This window comes from Larimichthys crocea, chromosome XXIV, assembly GCF_000972845.2.
Source record: "Larimichthys crocea isolate SSNF chromosome XXIV, L_crocea_2.0, whole genome shotgun sequence".
NCBI classification, from domain to species: Eukaryota; Metazoa; Chordata; class Actinopteri; family Sciaenidae; genus Larimichthys; species Larimichthys crocea.
The window spans coordinates 11,588,210-11,608,794 of NC_040034.1; the positions used below are offsets into that span (position 1 = coordinate 11,588,210).

Here is a 20,585-nt window from a genome sequence, read left to right on the forward strand (position 1 = left end):
AGGTGACCTTCCACAGAGACAGAGAGGGAAAGAAGGATCGGCAGAGGGGAGAAAAAAGCCCCTGAAAGGCTAAGACACATAATCCTACTTTCACTTATAGTGAGTGCAGGCCTATCCATGCATGGATAGTGGCTGTGGATGCTGGGGGCATGCATTGACTGCAGAACCATACCTGTTATCTCCACTCAAAGATACTATAGGATTGGATCCTGCCAGATTCAATCAGAGCAGGATTGGGGATCTCACACTCCTACAGTAACAGGACACAGCAGTTCTAATATGTAGTGATACATGTGTGTGTTGGTTTTCATCAAGGCGGCCATTATTTGACACTGGTAAATGCACCAGCACACATACACACAGACAAAACGTATGCAGAACACATTCCTCACTAAACTGGACAATGTTCTTTACGGATTCAAGCCATTAGAATAAACAAAACATACACACGCACTGTGTTGTAAGTCAAAGTAATTTATTGCCTATCTGACAGCCAAGACATGGAGCTGACATCAAGTCAGTTTTACAAGGCCTGTGTACGCCGCAGACTACAGAAGAATAAGTATCAGTAGGATGTGTTAAAGCTCACAGAGGGATTTGAATCCACGCTGAAACATTGTCTTCATTATCGAGGCGCAGCACTCCTGGCCTCCAAATCTCAGCTCAATAAATATGGATATGAGAGATTTATTGACAAAAGTTGGTGAATATAGACGAGGCGCAGGAAATTGGCTATGAAATATTGCTACTCGGAAGAGCTGTGATGCCCTATTGTGAAAGATGTAATGAAATGATTTGCTGTGGCAAAGCAGGTCTGTAGTCTAATTAGCTTGCTAATGCTGCCTTATTACCTGGCTTTGTCTTTGGCCTGCTCCCACCAGGAAACACACAGCCAGCGCTCAGGAAAAAATTAAAGCGATCACTTACAACAAGGAGATGACAAAACAAATTTGGGATTCAGTTACAGTGACTCTGCTGCATCGTTCACATGCATTTGCAAGCCTCATTAGCGGAGAGGGACAGTTAATGCTATTGTGCACACTGGCCGTGATCAGAGCAGGTGGGTAATCTGACGAGTGGGAGAGGAGCCAGGGTTTCATTCATCCAGCCTCGACTCCGCGGAGCAAGTCTCCTCACTTTGTTCATCAGGCCAGGGAATAGCTGTATTACAGGCAGTCCTTGCAGGATTCAAGATTAAAGTCTGGTTGCCCCAGCGAGTGACTGGAAGTGGACTTTTAACCTGACTTAAACACATCCATCCATCACAGAGACCCAGCCAGTGCTAAGAGGTTAGGTTGCAGTTACAGGGCTGACACAGAGACCAAAGACGACTCCGTGCAGCTGCGCCCTATAAATCTCCATCTGACAGCAGCCCAAAGCTTTTTCTCACTGGTTTTACTTGGTATATATACAAACTACCCAGACACACCATCATGTTAGTCCAATATGTAGTCTACTCACTGAAAGTGGATAAGAGCCTTTTAAGACTGAATTCCACTTCAGCATATGGCATTTAACTAAATTATAGTCCCTATTAGACAATAACTATTCTATTTTCTATGTCAGATTTGCCCACACAGTATATTATTCAGCTGTATACCCTCTGTAAACGGGCCTTGCAATCATCCCCTTTTGCTTTCTGACCATTTTAAAGGACACTCAGTAATCTTCAGACGAGGGCTTCATCTCTAATGCGGCCTCAGCTCTACCACCCATATACTTGTTGCCTACAAAATCTCATAATGTCCACCTGCTTCCACGGCCACCCGTACCTGACAGCATGTTATTCTTCCATCCATCCCAGACAGTGAAACCACTCGCCTCCTGGTTGCCTGGAGCCGATCCGATGAGTCTTTCATTAAGGCTACTGTCAGTTGTGTGGCCCATCTTTTCTCTCAGTCTTCTCAGGCTCTGAGGGCACTGCCAAATTGTTTAAGGATGGATGATCTGTCAGGAGGGTCTAGAGGAAATAGAAACATCCCTATCCATCAACAGGAGCCTGTGACACACACACACACACACACACAAAGAAACACAAATGGAGACATATACCCAAAGATTACACATACATTCAGGCATACATCCTGTGTACATCTAACATCGCTGTGCCTGCTGAGTTTCTCAGGCCCTGAGCTCCCTGCCAGGACCTGGCTCAGTATTCACTGTATTGACTAACAAAAGCTCGGTCTTGTACAGCTCTCCACAGGGGCATTTTAGGCCTTTGTGCCAAGGCGCTACCACCTCTTGTGCAGTCATTAGACAAACTATTTAGAACAATAATGAATGAGTCTGTCGAACAAATAGCATTTCTTGTGGAGATGAAACTGGGTTTTGTCTGTAAAGAAATACTATTGTAGAATAAAGACATACATTATTAATAGGCACATGCAGTTTTGGCTCATCTTAATGAACTAATATGAGATATCATTACAGCTTTTTATAATAATGCAGCCATACTAATATTTTTCCTGCTATGAATACTGTCAAGCACTCTCAATCTGCTGTCACAGAACAGCAGCTATATGCTACTTGGATATACTATGTGTGTATGGTATTATGGTCAACCAGAGGAGTGTTAAAGGGGCTACAGAAAGAGGTTCCTGCATCTTTAGTTTTCCATCCATTTTATTTCCAAAGGCAATACAACACAGCACAACACCACAGCATGTCTCCAAATTGTAATTGATCTTTTTTTTCAAACGTCCCCCATGTAGCAAATTTCCATCACCAACCGAATCTTTGTTCTGGTCCCTTCAGATTTCTCAAAGAAATCAATCAAACTAAAAACATCTGTCTGTGAGGAAATGTCTCATCTTGAAAATGATTCATTTTTTTTCTTTAGGTTTAATTACTTAAGATGGATAACATCCAATAGTAAACTATCAGTTACAAGTGTCAAATACAAAATAGTGACAACAAGTCTAAGCTCTACATATGACATGGGGTTACTCAATCTTTTAGCAGTGAGAAATGACTGGCAGGGAGACAGGCACGCCTCACTGTGGTCCCTAAAGAGTGCTGTTATGTCTGAGGTCCAATCCACCCTGACAGCTCAGGCCTGACCTTTAGACCTACAAGACATTACTGGAGCATCTGAGCATGTCAGCATAGGAGGATGGAGGCTCAGGGTATGTTTTGGGAGAGAGGACGGTGGGTGATGCGAGGGGACAGTCAGCCTCAGGTCCTGAGGCTGAGGTGGGGGATGGCTGGAAAAGGTGGCGTCTTTGGGGGACTTACAGAGGTCAAGCTGTGCTGGTGGTTATTAAAGAAGCCCCCATAAAATGCTGTCCTGGTCCATGATTACACTGTCAGGCTGTAAGAGGGGATGCATGGGGGAGGAGATGCAGAGGGACATCTTATAGATAAAAATGCCTTTTTTCTCCGAGGAGCTCCTTGGAATGAGTGTAAAGCAATAGTTTTGTCATTTTAGTTACAACTATAATTCAAATAACTGGCAGATATTTAAGGTAGTATAGCATTATCCAATATCCAAAATGTGAAGGCAGGGGAAAGATGGATAAGGTTCCTATAACAGCAGCTCTGGCCTGCAGACTTTATTTACTGTAAGCTTCCATTTGAAACCTGAAACAACATTCTTCTTGTCCATGTTGACAGATGAAAGTGTGACATATTCCCTCTCCAACAATCGTGAAGGACGTTGATAGGCAACCAAACCCTCAGGCAATAGACTGCTGATTTTTTCTGTGAAATATAAATACATGCAATCTATTCTCCTGTCAAAGGCCCATGATCCACGGAAGGCAGTTTGACACGGTCACTGGGAAAGAGCTCTAGGCAAACAACAACTAAGAGAAGCCATATGGACATGGAATTAAAGAGTTGTTTTACACAGCTACAATACGGGACAATGAGGGTCACAGTGCAAATGAAATTTAAACCCAAATAAGCTGTCAGGTCGTTGGGGACACGTGTCAATAAATCAAACGTGAGCAGGAAAGCAAAGAGAGCTTGGTTATCAAAATAGAAATTTTAAACTGTTAGCAACACAAAGAGGCGACAACATGGTCTGAAATCTGCTCCTCCTCCATGTACTAAGAAATCTTAAATGCAAATAAAATACTAATGATCAACAGAGGAAGTTGCAGTAAATTTTAATTTTTAACATCTAGCAACATACAATGTCTGTGGGTAGACCCGCCAATAACGTCTATACACTGGGTTCTAAATAGTGTTTAATACTCTGGAATACAAATCCTCAAACTCCTTTAAAGAAATAGCTTGATCTGGTTTAATGTTTGAAATTTATTGAAGAAGAATGATACCATTCTCATATTTGTACAAGAAGATCTGTTTAGTTTAGCATAAAGACTGAAAATGGGGGGAAATATGTATGGATTAAACAAACAATATTTAACATGTTCATTATGAGCTTTAGAGGTGCTTGTAGGCAGATGCTGTTACCCTCAGACAGAGCCAGACTTTTCCCCACCGTTTCCCATCTGTGTGCTGAGCTAAACTACAGCTACTGGCTGCTGGCTGAAGCTTCGTGGTCAAATCCCTTATCAAACTCTTAGCAAGAAAGCTAATGACCCTATTTCCAAATATGTCTTTAACTGTATTGGTTACAGTTTAGCTTTGATCAAGATCAAGCATATCAGATCTGTACACCAGTTTAGGAGAAAGGTTGCTAACATTATAGACAAATGAATTATAGAGAGCTTACAATGAAGGCAAACCAGAAGTGCATGGTTAGAGTGGGTTTCTGCTGACTTATCTACAGTGTGCATAGCTTTTCCCCTAATCACTCATTATTCAAAGGAGTGCTGTGCAGTATTCTTGTAAGATTAAGATGGCTCTGAGTGTCAGGGAGTTCACAAAAAAGAATGCGATTTATATCAGGGTCTGGCTGTGTGGTGGCACTGTGGGACAGGCTAGTGTTTCTGCAGATGTGAAGGGCAGTTTGAGGGCAGCTAGTCCTCCTCCGATTGAAAACAGGCTATAAATACAGAGAGCAAACAGAAGCCCTGACCAGGTCCAATGGGAGTGACATTCAACTTGTATGTGAGCACTTACAGTAGCAGAGACACTGCTTAATTGTAACTTCATCAGGTTTGGATTCATCTAAGTGCTGAGGAATTTTACAGTAGTGCAGAGTAACCTTTTATATTATTTATAAGCTCTACTATATGCTATATTGTAATCAGGGCTCTGTTTTCTGGCCATGTTTTCTAGCTTTAAATAAGGACAGAATTGTGGAGCCTGTAAAAACAATTTAGAATCGCAGTGGTACACCAGAATACATTCAGAGACATTTAAAAACATGCATTCACTTTGTAGGTGTGGCTGTGGAAGACTAATGGCAACAGCTTAGGCAAAAGGAGTTTCCAACGGCACTACTTAGAAATTACAATGAAGGCCAACCACTGGTCGTATTTTAATGATTATACATTTTGAACACCCTAGGGAGAGGTGCATGAAGGCTTGTGGCCCAGCATTTAAAGGCTGGGGGATAGAGGGGGTTTGAGTGCTGAATTGACTTTTCACAGCACGCCCTCCGAGGTAATCAGTCATTTTGACTGGCAGTGTTTGTGTTAATGTTCACGCCTGTTCAGTGGCCTTCTGCCTCACGCATGTTCCACCAGCATGTTCCTTCCTGCCTGGAAATTATGTTGTGATCTCTCACTCCACCGACTGCCAAAGGAGACAGAGCCACAGAGTGATGCCTGTGTCCTCCTTTGCCATGGCAGCAAGAGCATGACTGTAACCAAATCCTCTAACCTGTCCTAGGGAAGGGCTACACAAGCAGCCTTTGTCTCTACCCACACACATATCGGTATGTAATTTCCCCATATCGCATCCTCATTGGCTCCAGATAAGACAGTAATAGCAGAGTGAACGTCAGTCTTTATGGTTGAGTGTCTCTGTTGGTGGTTTTTAGTGGAATGAAAACATCTCCTTGGTTCGCTCTATAAACATTATTAAAAAGGAAGTGTATCTCGATGGAGCATTTCTCACCCCTCCCCAGGTTTCTCGGTGTCAGGTCATTCTATCTGCAGTGCCCGTGCACTCTCACTGACTCTTATCACTGTTCACTCCTCCCTCAGACAAGGACCTGTCAACAAACAATCACACCAGGCAGAGAGGAGGTCACCTACACCCACATCCTGATGGCTCTCTGTGCCTCTGCCCCAGTAATGCTATCCTGAAGAGAGAAATGGGCAAATAAAGAAGATAAAGCCAACACATCAGAGACTTGCACTGCTATATCTTCAGTGCTATAAAAACACAACATTTTTTAAGCTCAACGCAGGCATGTGATAGATGGTAAAATGTGAAAATAGAATTATGGTAGTAAAACAAAGGACAGAGTAAATGGAGTTGTGGGATTCTTCCATGTGATTTTTATGATTCAATCATCGTTCCCAACAACCTCTTTACCACTGCTGCCTCGTGATGATGTCATTGTGCAGGCGACACTAAACACTCAGACTGAAATTAAGTTATTTCAGATATTAATCTAATACACCACACAGCAGGAGGCATTGTAACGAGCGACTACAGGCAAGCTCAAAAACTCTGTAACAATGGATACAGGGCACAGCTGTGCTTTGAGCTAAATACTAACATCCCCATGCTCATATGCTCACAATGACAATGATAACATGGGGTTTAATGTTTATTATAATATTTGTTTAACATGCCAACATAAGCAAATTAGCCTGAAGGTCAGGATGATGGGTATATCGTATTGAAGAACCATTAGTATTGAAGAACTAAAAAAAAAAACTGACCTAATGAAAGCGGTCAGTTATTACAATTCATCCTATGGAGAGCATGAATATCTGTATTGAAGTTCCATGTTTCATGAGGATTCATCCTGTCAACCATAAATGTGCATACAAAATTCTGTACCTATCCATTTTACCTACTGGTCAAGTTAGACAAAAGGTCAAAGGATGACCAAAGTCTTGGGATTTATTCTCTGGGGATCATGAATTTCTGCACCAAATTTCATATATCTGGCTATCCATTGTTAAGTAGTCGAGATATTTCATTCTCGGTCAAAGTGGTGGACTGAAAACTTCGGGCGCGAATAACAACCCCTAAAAACTCAAAAGATACAGTACAGTAGTTTTAAAGAGTTTAAAAATACAGACACTCTTTTTGTTGTACATAACTGAGCAAATACCTTTTTGCTCTACTGCCACAAACAATTACCTAACCATCAACAGCTGAGTCGTTGCCAGTCTTGGAAATGTGTACTGTCACCTAGAAAATGGTATGGCGACAGGCCATTACAGAAGAGTCACTTTATTCTGACTGCGTCATTGGCTGGTTTATCTCAGCCCTGTTGGGTTGGACCACTTGATTGACATGGCCAGCACAATGTTGATCTCTACCACTCAATGCAGCTCTCTCTCACTCTGTCAAGGACAATTACAGGGCTCCTCAGCTGCCATCCAGCAAAATGCTGCGAGATGCATCCAATACAAACAAGCCGAGCATGCAGTGATGGCAAACCTCTAGAATAGAAAGAAGATACTCCAGAGGATTCAGTGTGTTCGGGCGCACAATATACTGCTGATTGGTGTCAAAACGACCGTTTGGAGAGAGGAGGCTGTTACTGTGAAGGAGGAGGGAGGAGTTTGGAGCTTATATGGATGATTAAAGCAAGTTCTTTTATTTCTAGTCCCTTGTGTAATTAAAATTGTGTGGGCAACACAGTGAAAATCCATAACAATACATACTGCTATGAAATGTTAAATCAAACAAAAGCATGTATTCAGTGTGTTTACTGTGCGTGATCATGACCAACGGGAGAATATGACGACCCTTGGAGGCAGAATATTTCCTGGCTCATGGGCCATAAACCTTAAATTGATTTTCAATTTGTTACCCTTTCTGTATGGTGACCTTACACTATATGATGCAGTTACTACTGCTGTCTTTTTCACTTCACTTTCACATATTTAGCAGTATGTTCATTCTGCTATGCCATGTGCTATCCTGGCACTCGCATGATAATTTGCGATAACAATACTTCGAACTCAACAACAATTATCCAACCACTTCCATCCACCCTTTTCAGAGTCGCGGGGTGCTAGAACCAATACCAGCTGGCATTGTGTAAGAGGCAGAGCCTGGACAAGTCGCCAGTTCATCACAGGGCTGACACGGTGACAAAGAACCGTTCACATTCATGTTTACACCTACGGGAAAGAGAGTCACCAATCTAGCTATTAAGTGCATGCCTTTGGACTGTGGGAGGAAGCCAGGTACTCTGTGCACCACTGTGCCGCCTCTCCTCAACAACAACGGTACAGTATTAAGATACAGACAAGAGTGCAATTGAGGGTGAATGTGCATAAATGTGGTTTACTCGCCTGTCAATCTCTGAAATAGCACTTGGAAAATAGAAAACATGACCTCACAAATGCAAGGGAATGGATCAAAGTGTATAAAGTAAATAGAAATATAACTTTTGTAACAAAACAAACATGCTAGCAAGTTCCACCAGTTCAATTTTAATATAGTATAGTTCTATGTCAGCCAAGTATTAAATGCTGAAAATGACTTTAAAAACTTACAAACACTCACATTCACTTACTGGTAAACCTATTGCATGGCCCATTTGTTCACACTCATACGCAATTTATAAGAGAGCATGTCTGACTTTTCTGGTCTCACATGGCCAACTCTGTATTCATGAATAATATTTAAAACAGATTTAATAACTGGTTCTGTTTTACTGTAAAACTTTAAATTAGTTTTTACTTCTGTGAAATTAATGCATTTACTTTCAGAATCACTTTTATTGGTTAGCATTAACTTAAAACTCCTTTCACGTCGAAACTGTGTACTTAAACGATGAGAATAATTTATGTATAGGTACACTGGAGGATGTTTGAGTCACACGGCTTTCACACAGGGATTGTGTCTTGTGTTCATGAGGGTGATGGCCTGTGGGAACAAACTCTTCTTGTGTCAGTTCATTTTGGAGTACAGTGCTCTGTAGCACCTACCAGAGCAGAGACGTTGGAGCAGGTAATGCACAGGGTGTGATGGATCTCCAGTGACGTTTTCCTGCCTGTTTTTTATTCCGGACACGAATAAGTCCTGAAGTAAGGGCAGAATCTCTGCAGTCTGTTTGCTGTGGCCTTTTTAACGGGTCTTTAAACTGATGAATGAATGAATCTTCATATTTTTTAACACAAGCGAAAACACAATAAAAAATATCCAGGCAGATTTATTAATACAGACTAAGCTGCACTTGGGAATAGAATATTTTGCTCACATCCACTATTATAGTTTTGCTTCCGGTACAGTTACAGGTCAGTGAGTTCATTCATATGAATATCTGCACCATAGTTCCCCTCCATGCCCTAGAGGAACACTTTACCCCTTTGTAAAAGTATGCCATATAAAAATACCTGCTTGGTTACAGAAAAAAAGTGTGATGGTCTGGATGAAAAGCCAGCTCATGCAAAAGATAATGATAGTCATGAATGATAATTACAAATGTGCCATCTTGTTAAGATGTCATTGCCTGTGCAGCTTGTAACCTCAGATCCTGTTCCATCATGCAGCGCCTCTCCCACCACAGATAGCGGTGTTGGTACCTGTCCTCTGTGAGAGGATCCTTTCACAGCACACTGGCACTTCCCTCCCAACCTGCATTCAACCCAAACCCAGATAGCTGAAACCTAGGCCCTGTAATCACAAAGTCCCTGCAATGTTTATGGCCCAGTGAATCAGGAGCATGGACAGATTTACCCATGGGCCTCTGAGGGCCTGTTCCCAGCATCTTCCTGACAAGAACAGACACAACCCCCTGCTAATGACAGCTGAAGGAAGCCTCAGTGATGGATGGCTTTCCCGAATAGCACCACCTTACCTAACCTGATGCAGTGTTGGCAAATCATCTTATAATTTTATCAATAATTAAGCAAATATTTTGACTCGGAGGCAGAGCATAGGGTTCGTTGTAGTTTCAGTTTGGTATTAGAACCACAGCATCTCCAAGCTGAATGGAGCAGCGTTCTTGCCACCTGTTATGAGAGCAGTCCCACATGGTGCATTTTGGCTGGTTGATGTTCACACTATTCACTAGTGAGACTCTGCTCAGAACACTAACAGACACTTCTCCTGATCGATGCTCATTCCGTCTGTCACGAGGGAACTGGAAGCACTTTCCCTGCTCTTCCCTCTTTTTGCCATCTTCTCTTTTCTGTTCCTCTTCTCTCTTTATCTCAGCCTTAAGTCTCAGCGGTTGCTTCCCATTAGCCAGTCTGCAGAAGTCTCCTTTTAAATCAGACTGAGTGACTATAGCCTGGGGGCCTTGAGGGACCGCATCCCCACCATATCCATCTCCCACCTGGAAAACTGCAATCAAATGGCCTTGGAAGAAACTCATTACTGTAGTTTTCCTCTGTGGTTCTAAATGATGATTGGAGGGATTGTGAATTTCTTATCAAGTTTTCTACAGAGCAAAGAAGCATGGAGAGATGCATACCATGTCTCCTAGATTAATCTGGGCTCGGCTGATCCCAGCAAGTGACAGCAGGGGTGTCTCCAAGACGCAAGCCACAAGCTGCACCTCAGAGGAGCTGATAAACATAGAATACAACATACAGAGACTCTCACTGAGCTACAATATGGCAATGTTTACACTTGCTCCAAGCCATGTATTAGAAATCCTGCCCTGCCTAATCAGTGTCTCTCCAAAGGTTTCATTTAATACCTTGTAGTGTGTGTCACCTGAGAAAATTGAGATTCAAACAAGCATAACAAACTATCGCTGAATTTTCCTGCTATCATTAAATGAATGCCCGCTGAATTAAATAGATGAGCAGAATGATTAATAGTGCAGACAAAGCTTAATATGTAAATATTGATATTTTTAAGGGCAATGTAGATTAGAAATGTTCTGAATGTGAAGCAATGGGTCCACAAGTCGGTTTCCTAAATTTTTTTCCAGGTATTTTATAAACTGTTTGTGCATGCGCATATGTTTCCTCACAGTGCAGGTGCAGCAAATAGCAAATATATACTAAAGTCAGAAATAACTATCTCTGTATACATACTGTACAGTATGTCCATGTAATTAGATACTCCAATTGCTCTTCGAGCAGCAGCAGGTCACAGAAGTCCAGAATGTTGTCCACTCATGAATCCTAATGAGTTGCTGTTTGAAACACATAAATTATATACGTGTGTCAATCAGTGCTACAGCAGGAGTGCTCCTTGTCCCATCCACTCTCAGTATCTGATATGGGTGTCCAGCTGGAGGCAATTTAGTCTCCGATGCTTCTAATTTTCCACAGGGTGCAGGCTCCTCTTGGATGACAGCCAGCACTCTCCATTTCTCATTTACCTGACATTATTCAGTAGTTTAAGCCATTTCCTGCTCCCTTGACCCCTGGATGTCTTGAAGTCCATGTCATCTGACATCATGGTTGCAGAATTGAATTTCTAGACAACAGAGCATCCTGGCAGGGCTGTTCAGATCCTATGAGGTCATACTGTGAGGATATTATGCAGCACTGACACAATCAAAGATCTATAATTTCAGAATCATTTCCCGTTTAAAGGAACATACAGTCACCACAGGTCCTCTTCCATGAAGACCACCATGTTGAACTGCCATGTTTCTACAGTAGCCCAAAATGGACCACCTAAAACACTGTCTCTAGACATCACCTTTTGGGTTTGTCGCACATTTCACGGCCACTGTAGTTTCTCCTCCACACTATTAAGGAGAGGGTGTATATGCTATACACTTTGTCTTCTGCACCTGGATCAGGACTCATGCAAATGGGCACATTATGTACTACACATTTCCGACAATCGTTTCACAGTATTTCACTGATCTATATGTGGTGGTAAGAACGCAACAATACATCAGCAAAGGAAGGAAGGGAGAAGAGAAGGTAGCCAGTAAACATCGATGGAAATAATGCAGGGTTTAAAGTTTTATGATTTTATGTCAGCAAAGTAAACATAACTGTTTGTTTATAACTCCACAGGACACTTTTAATCTGAATGCATGATCAAAGAATGATTCAATTTGGTACAAATAACAGGTAAAATGAATGAATCTATTCCAATTCATTTCTAGAATAACACAGGGAGTCTTTTAGTTATTACACAGCAGGTCAGAAATCAAAATAACTTAAATAAAGCAATTATTTCAATAAAAAATTATCTGATAAACAACTCTTGATGAAACTGAATACAACTAAGTAATGTTTAATAACAAACTCACAACTTTGTCTTAATTTCCCTAGTTGGAAATAGAGGAAACATCTAAAACGATTTTTAGGAAATTACGAACCTGTAAAATAATGTGTTACAAATAACAAATAACAGGGTAAATCAATTATTCAGTTCTGATATTGATTACTGAATCACAAAAATGATTTTGATCTATCTTTCCGTGACGATAAATTGAATTGTTTGGTTGAATTAGCCTGGATTTGCATGTAGTCACGTATTGCTTACCATTTGATTATACACATCACAGCCGAACGGAATACATTTAATTTAAAACTCAAAAGGCTGCATCGCATTTTTCTCTGCAGCCTGTTTAACTCTCAAGGGAAATCAGCTGGGAGAAAACAAGCAGAATAATCTGTCAATAATTGAAGATAATTTACAGCTAAACTATAGACGTTTCCAAACAATAAAACTATTTGCTTCAATCCATTACAAACTATTTGTTATGTCGAGGCTATCTCCTTAATTGGACCCAGCATCTAATCGATGTGATTTCTGACCAATTGTCCATGAGTCATCATATAACAACAGTACCAGCGATCACAAATTTACAGGAGTGTCAATACACTTTGCTAAAATGATATATTTACTGTATTACCATGCACATCAATTTTAATCCTGTTGACACAGTGTATTGATCTGTGCATGCCCGATGGAATATTAAAAGCCCCTCTCAGGTATGTGGACGTTGTTGTTTGGCTACAAGCCCAAATGCTGTATGACAACTGCCTGAGGAGGATACTGTGGTTTGAGATTCAGGGAAGTAATGCTGCCAACTCATTCATCTGAATCATATTATGGACGTGTCTCCCATGAGTGCCTTATGCACGCTGTCATTCAGGATGCTCAGGTGTTGCTCCACTATCATTAGTGGTCAGTGTTTCTGGGAAGAACAGCCCAGGCAGCGAGGGAATGCAGGGACGGCGGCGGTGGTGTTGTGAAGGGCTGCTGCTCATGTTTTCCACTTCTTGGGTAATAGCTATGGATTGCTATGTAATCATCGCTCTTTGTTATGTGCTGCGACTTGGCTGTTGTGCTATGATGAAATGGGGGGTTGCAAACAGATGAGACTGCCAGTACAGACCATCATCAGGTTGAAAAAAAAACCCCAAAGGAAAATACAATAAATTAATTATATATCAAAGTCTTAAAAGGCTTCCATCTACAGAGTTACAGGGCACATTTTCAAGCAGCATAACCAGTAAAGAGTCACAAATTATTTGTTGCTTTCAGACAGTGTCTTTGAACATCAGACAAAAAAAAAAAGGTGACCCAGAAATCAGAGCAAAAAGTGAGCAAAACATCTGAATAAACAGAGCATCAATTAAAAATGGAGAGAGGTGAATTCGTGTTGAGGCATCTTGCATGTCAGTGTGCTAAAATAATTTGATTATCATGACGAAAGCTTTACAAAGGGGCACTGGGTGTGCATACAACTATTTTCCTCCAGCATATTTATTAGAGGGCACGCACTTATATGAAACAGAGAGGCTGCTTTTATTTACTTGCACTATGATTTACAACTTGGCAACTCTCTTTTCCAAAACTGCCTGCAACAATTTCCCTCTTCGCCCTTGGGACCGGCCAATTGACAACATGATGATTGATAAATGGTGCGGTCATTATCATGATGACAAAAAGACATTTGAATATCTAGGTCATTCATTTGAAAGGAATCCTGCTATCACGAAATGTATCAGTGACCCAGCTGTGCTGCTGAGACTTTTATGTAGGGCTGCTTTTTTTTAATGCTACACCAATGAAAACATCTGGCACATTAGTCAGAGGGCCAAAGCTGACATTGTAACTGATGCGGACATCTCAGTGTAGGAGCTGACAACATATAAAATATTAATATTCGACCCCTTATGATGTAATCTAGCCAGGTTGTCAGCCTGGAAAATTATTTTTGTCCATTTTATGACTATATCTTTAAAAGTGACAAAATCGGATTTTAACCTTAAATGTTTCCTTATTCTCCTTAACCAGCTACTGTAATTATGAACATAATTGCAAAATAATCCATCTTATGCGCAAACATGACCTTTAGAAAAATGAATAATAATTATGCCAAAGGAGTATTGCACCACAAGGGGCGCTGTATGGTCAGCAAAGCTGTGGCATGAGGTGTGAAACAAGAGGTTCAGTCAAGATTATTGAAGCAGATGTTAAAGGTGGGGTAGGAGATGTTTTCTGGAGCATTTTTTTACCATATTGCTTGAAAACCTCTTCACGCCCCATTGCAGCCAGTAAAATAGAAGGTTTGTCAAAAAAACGAAATGTTTTAGTCCAGTCTAGAGGGCGAAATCATGGGAAAACACCCTCCAATCACGTTGATGAGGCTGCTCATTATGATTGGATCCTGACATGTCCATCAAACTTCAGTCCGCTTCTCCCTCCCCCTCAGCACGTTTACCTATTCGTGAACGAATAGAGACCCTTCCATTACTTTGAAAGTGTGGTTTCAAGGGGAGGCCTGAAAAAAAGGCATGGGTGTGTATTTTCAAAATATAGCTTGCTGGAACCGTTTTCCCAACATCTCCTACCCCACCGTTAAGACAGAATTTCACTGAAGAGAATTACATTTTTCTCATTGTCTACAAACAACAAACTCAGATTCCACCACCAAACGATACCAGATTTGGTATCATATTTTTGGTCTTGTAAAAAGATGCAAGCAGGGTAGAGAGGTGTTAATCTTTTCCTTGCTTTTCAGATAAGTTAACATGGAGCCAGAGGGAGCTGTAAGCCTAGCATCCCCAAAAGAGCCAATAGCAAAAGAAATAAATTGGCAGAAATGTTCTGTTTGCCAAAATGACTATGGAAAATACAGCAAAGATAAGCAACTAAGAAAACCATCTGAGGAAGGCCTGAATTGCATCAGAGTCAGAGCAACTGAAAGGGCAAAAAACAAAGATGTTGAATATGCATTCTGGGTAGAATCCAGGAGTTCTTAGACACAGACACTGGCACAAAACGTGTTATGCTGCTTTTACCAATGTCACTTACATTTCTTGCCTTAAGAAGAGCTTTGAAAGTGCAAAGAAATCACAGGAACCAGAACCACAGGAGCCCCCGCTCCACTAGACAATCAGTATCTCCAGTCACTTGGGAAAAATGCATTTTTTTTTAGAAAGATAAGCCTAGAGACAAACCTTACAACATCCAAGTCTTGAGTACATCTGAAAAGATTCTTCATCTAGCTCAGCAAGACAGAATTGCGACCAAGAAGTCAATGACTTGATTGTTGCAAAAGGCAAATATCATCTTACCTGTTACAGTGCATTCTTAAGGAAGTATCAGGGCACTTCATCAGGAGGAAATGGTCCATATTCCATTTGTTTACAAAATGTGGCAGATGAGCTTAAAGCAGGGCTTACCAGAGGTGAAATATACTCAATGAAAACAGTCTGGGAAAGATACCGTAAGCTTTTTTGCAGACTTTCACTTAGATCCAGGAATTTACAAACCTCAGCGTTTCAAGACAAAGCTTGATAAGTTGCTTGGTGGAAAAGCACTATTTGTGCATTCACAAAAGCCAAGTGATCCTATTATGATATTTTCTGAAATGACTGCTGAGGCTGCTACACTTAGCATGAAAAAAAAACAATGGATAATGAACATGATGACATTCAAGGGGCAACTATGACAAGTTGTGGAACTGGTAAGGACTCTGATATCTTGAGTTGGCTGTACTGGGTGGCATTAAAGATCAAGGCTGACATGAGGGAGTCCCCAAGACATGATGTCCCTGATGTTATTGTTACATCTTGTTAGGACTCCTTTGTATTGGTGATGGTGACCCTAACCCTGTATATTAGGCTTAGGTTTTGCCATTTAATGTGATAAAATAAAACCCTAAACTCTTCTTTTATGTCCCTTTTCAGGACTCGAACTGAGCATTTGGACATGGTTCCTAGGTGTCATCTGATGGCTGCCTACCTTTTCTGCTGTCTCTGGAGTACAACAAACTAATCTAATTCTACTAGCAGGCTTTACTGGACATTACCATGCTGTTAATTCAAGTTCTTATGTCCTAGTGAAGTCCAAGATCCTTTAAGTTTGTGATTATTGTTAATAAACAGTCTTTTTTTTTTCAAAACTTAATGTTATCTTTGCCATACGACTACTACACAGTTGTAATAACTGTGTAGTAGTCGTATGGCAAACAAACCATTAGTCGTTACTCATTTTTAAGTAATACAATAGTTGCATTTTGAGATAATTTGTGATATGTCAAATACAACACATGCATGTATATTTGGCTTCACAACCAGGTCAATGAATTAAGACAAATAGGATCAAAGGCTAGGCTTAGGCCTATTTAAAATTCTAGATTTCCGCCTGGACATCAAAATGCTGAAACTTGTGCAGTTTTGCCCCATTTCACAATGCAGGCTTTAGACTTGGCATGACACGCTATCCTTGTACGGAATAGTGTTTCAAACCAAAGAAATAAGAACAAGAACAAGAACAGGAGAGGCAGACCCTCAAGCCCCAACTATCCCTACTATGTCCAGACTTTTATTAAGCTACCTCCTATAGTTTGATAAACTCCCCTCTGGAAGGGTTATCTGGACATGTATGGCGGATACAACTCGAGTCACTTTTATGATTTTTATTACGCACACACGCACAATGAGCATCCATACACTAGGTAGCTGCTACACTACAATAGCCCACTGTTAGTCAGCTTGTTAGTTAGTGGCGTTAATTAGATAGTTAGATAGTCACGTTGATTAGGTTGTAATCCTGTAATGCAAACATAAACACAAAACCCAGAATTAACCAAAGAAATTATACACACATTCATTCTTGATTTGAAACACCAGCAATGCTAGTCTACAGCTGCTCACCGTCAAGACGTAACAGTCCTGACCATCAAGTAATGAAAATGAAACCAAAAGGTGAGACACTTGCTGGAAAGTTCTACAACTAATGCTGTAATCAAAAGGGGAAACAGTAATGCTGCATAAGGTCATATCTCTGGTATTTCTGCATTGTATGAATATGATATTTGTTATCTTTGATTTTAGAGAGTTGAAAGTGAGACTGAGGGAAAAATTCAAACTCCTGATGCCTCATGAGACCCTAAAATCGTATTATTTATTTATTTAATCTTGTTCTTTGGTCATCTTTCTGTATGTGTTTGATGAATATTTTATTGAATAAAATATTTTCATTTTTCGACTTCTGTGTCAGTAAAAATGTAGTAGGGGCAAGCAGTCACTAGATCTCAACCCACACGAACACAGGAACCTGTGGGAGCTTTTGGACCGATGTGTTAGAAAGCACTCCACTTGTAGGATCGAAACTGTCCTGGCATCTTGGCCCAGCACCTTACAAAGACACTTTATGTTGGGTTTTCCTTGTTTTCAGGGCAAAATTAAAAAATTTAAAACTCAGGGAATATAGTTTGCCTCATTATTATTATTCATAAAATACCAATATCAGTCTCAGTACAGCTCATTGTGCAGTTAGGGGTGGAACAGGGAGCAAAAGATCATTTTAATAGCACAAGATGCGACGTGTATCAAAAGAAGAACTTACTGGCTGAACTGAAGTAGTTTTAAGTTTTACTGTGCCCTCTCTTTGACCTTTGTACTCAGAACCTCTCTGTCCTCCTCTTACGTCTAAATTTGAAGAAATCTGAGAATCATGGAGTACAAAGTGCATAAGTAGCTCTTGTTAATGTTTCTGAAACACTCTACAAAATTATGAATTATACATAAATCCTGACACAAAACCTTAAACCAGTTTAAAACTTTTTTGTCAACAGACACTGCAAATAATTCAGAGGGGCGTAGTGCTGCTTTTTTCAAGATAAGAGCCATAGTAAGGGCACACTACACTTTTAATCACCACGGTCCATATAGAGTAGTAACAGTAAACATACTAATGTAGCCATATAACATTTAACTATATATCACCCTGTAGTATGACACACCGTGCATAAATGTCACAAGCCAATAAAAGAGCTTCACCACTTCCCCTCTAGGATTATGGGAAAGCCTGTTCAAATATCTAAATGTCAACTGCGCATAAACACTTTCCAATTACGCTCTATGCAAGCAGCAGCTGGGTGTGGGGGTCACACATGCTTTGTCAAGCCTTCAATCCCCATTGGGGTTTGATCACACCACGCACACAGTATTCACAAAAACATTACACAATGGAAACATCTCACCATGGAACAATTAGCAATTGAAAAAAAGATGGAGCCCAAGAGTAGACTTTGAGATCAGAGTCAGTATCAGATGGAAAAGACTGTAAAACCTCCAGTTTTCTGTGTTTATCTGCTGATTAAGGTAGTGACTCCCAAGATAAAAGCCCCGTTTGTGACAGCAAGCAAGAGTTCAACTACTCTCGTAATCCCCACAGTCTCGATGATGATGACTGCTGGCTGCCTGTCATCACTGCTCCACCAGCACACATGTCATTATTGTCACAGATGATGGGTCATTTGTGCCTCACTGGTGCAACAGACGTTGCCAGACCTTTTCTGACCCATCTCCTAATTACACCCTCAGGACACGGGAAGAGCCAATCACTAGTGGGGTGCTGGGATCACTGCTGTCCAACAGGGGATCTCCTGTCTGGTTGGCAGTCAGATATGTGGCTGCTGTTGTCCTCCTGCAGACGTGATCGCAAAATCTCATTAATCTCACAAGAAGCTCTCCTACAACTTAGAGACACACTTCAGACCTCGAAGAACTCTAAGAACTGGGGCCTCTTAGGAGGTCAGCAGAGTGTTTGTGACTTCCTGTCCGCTGCTGGGCTGTCTAAGGGGTTAATGCAGATTAGGTCTTTTAAGTTGTGTTTCCAGAAGCTAATTGCCCACGTTATTAGCATAAATAGCAACCCTAACGCCCCAGACTGGGAGGAAGAAGTCCCTGCCCAATTATTACAGCCACTGCTATGGTGGCAGCATGAAATCCCAGCAGCCTGGTTAATACTAGTGTTAGCTAACTGTTTAGTAGAAAGCAACAGCTGACAGTCTGTTCCTCATGCAGACTTGTGAAACTGCTGCAACTGTCGAGCTTTAGTAAAGATGAGCGTATGTATTAGAGGACTGCAATGCGATTGGGATCCCAGAGGTCCCGCAGGACTCAATGCCAGCTCGTGGGAGTGGGTGGTTTAAATTCTTCCACTAGCAGGAGCATGTGCTCAAAAAATAACTGCAGGATTTTTGCAGGATGAAAATTGTAGAAATAAGTTCCTTTATGTGGTTCCTTTATCTGTTTAGCTGCTTCAGTTTGAGGGTTCCTTTATACTGGGTCATCGATACACTGTCACTGGCTGATTGGAACGAAGACTTTGTTAATGTTATTGGTTACACCTGTGCTTTTCCCACTGCGACAAGCCAAATTCGCATCTATAAAATGTACATGCTACTGACACTACATATATACACAGAAGTAAATACATCTCACTCTAATTCAGACTCTCAAGTAAAATGTTGGATAGTGTGTAACAGTTGTCCCACTCTAACAGGTTAAATACAAATGAGAGTCAGGAGATGTTAATCAAAGAAGAGGTCTAAACGCAGTCATTGCCAATGGCCTCTAAAGTTTTTGTTTTACAGTTTGTTTTAGTATTAAACATAGTTCATTGCACTCAGTATTAATTTGATCATTCTATTTGTAATTTTTCGTATCGTGACTTTTTGTATATACTATATACTGTACATCTGTAAATATTTGCTTTAATATTTTTAAAATTACTTCAGCCATCACCTCGCCCTATCCTACAGCTAAACTAACAAAACTGAGGTGATTATTGCTCCCATTTCTTTCTTACATATTTCAGCTTAGATATTGCAATCATTTATGTTATTATACAGTACATTAACATCTCATTACATTACAGCTGCGCTTGTTTGCAAATTATAATCCAGCAGTCAAATTTGTAATGGCTCTACAACTGTTATATTCTAACCAGCTCCACCTCAGGGAATTTTTTTACAAATTTACACTCACTATTGCAGTCAGACATATGCATGTGCTATAGCTGGAAATAAATAATAAATAAGTATAAATAAGGTTGCTTTTACCCATATATTGCTCACACGTTTACACAAAGTATACAAATATTTCCCAGATGTCAGCCTACACAAACATGTTTATATATGAACAGTTAGGTTTAAATAGGTAATCGAGTAAATCTCGTGGTTATATGTGGTCATATGCCTGCAGCAGCAAAAATGTTATTCTGGCTTTAAAGACTCAGCAGGGAAAGATATTTCAGTGCTGTGATACACAGGACGCAGGATTCACTTGCAACTCCACAGGTTCAGCTGGCTGCACACAGCGAGGAATAAAGAGGAGGAAGTGGGGGGAGTATCATAA

At 40.7% G+C, this 20,585-nt stretch overlaps 1 long non-coding RNA gene across 1 annotated transcript in view; it reads right to left on the reverse strand.

The window, feature by feature from the left end:
- Window positions 1-485: 485 nt before the first annotated feature.
- Window positions 486-20,585, reverse strand: part of LOC113744586 (uncharacterized) — a 44,977-nt gene continuing 24,877 nt past the window's right edge. Inside the window, exon 3 of the long non-coding RNA XR_003461669.1 lies at window positions 486-1,999. This is a non-coding gene — a long non-coding RNA (uncharacterized LOC113744586). The remainder of the gene's footprint in view (window positions 2,000-20,585) is intronic.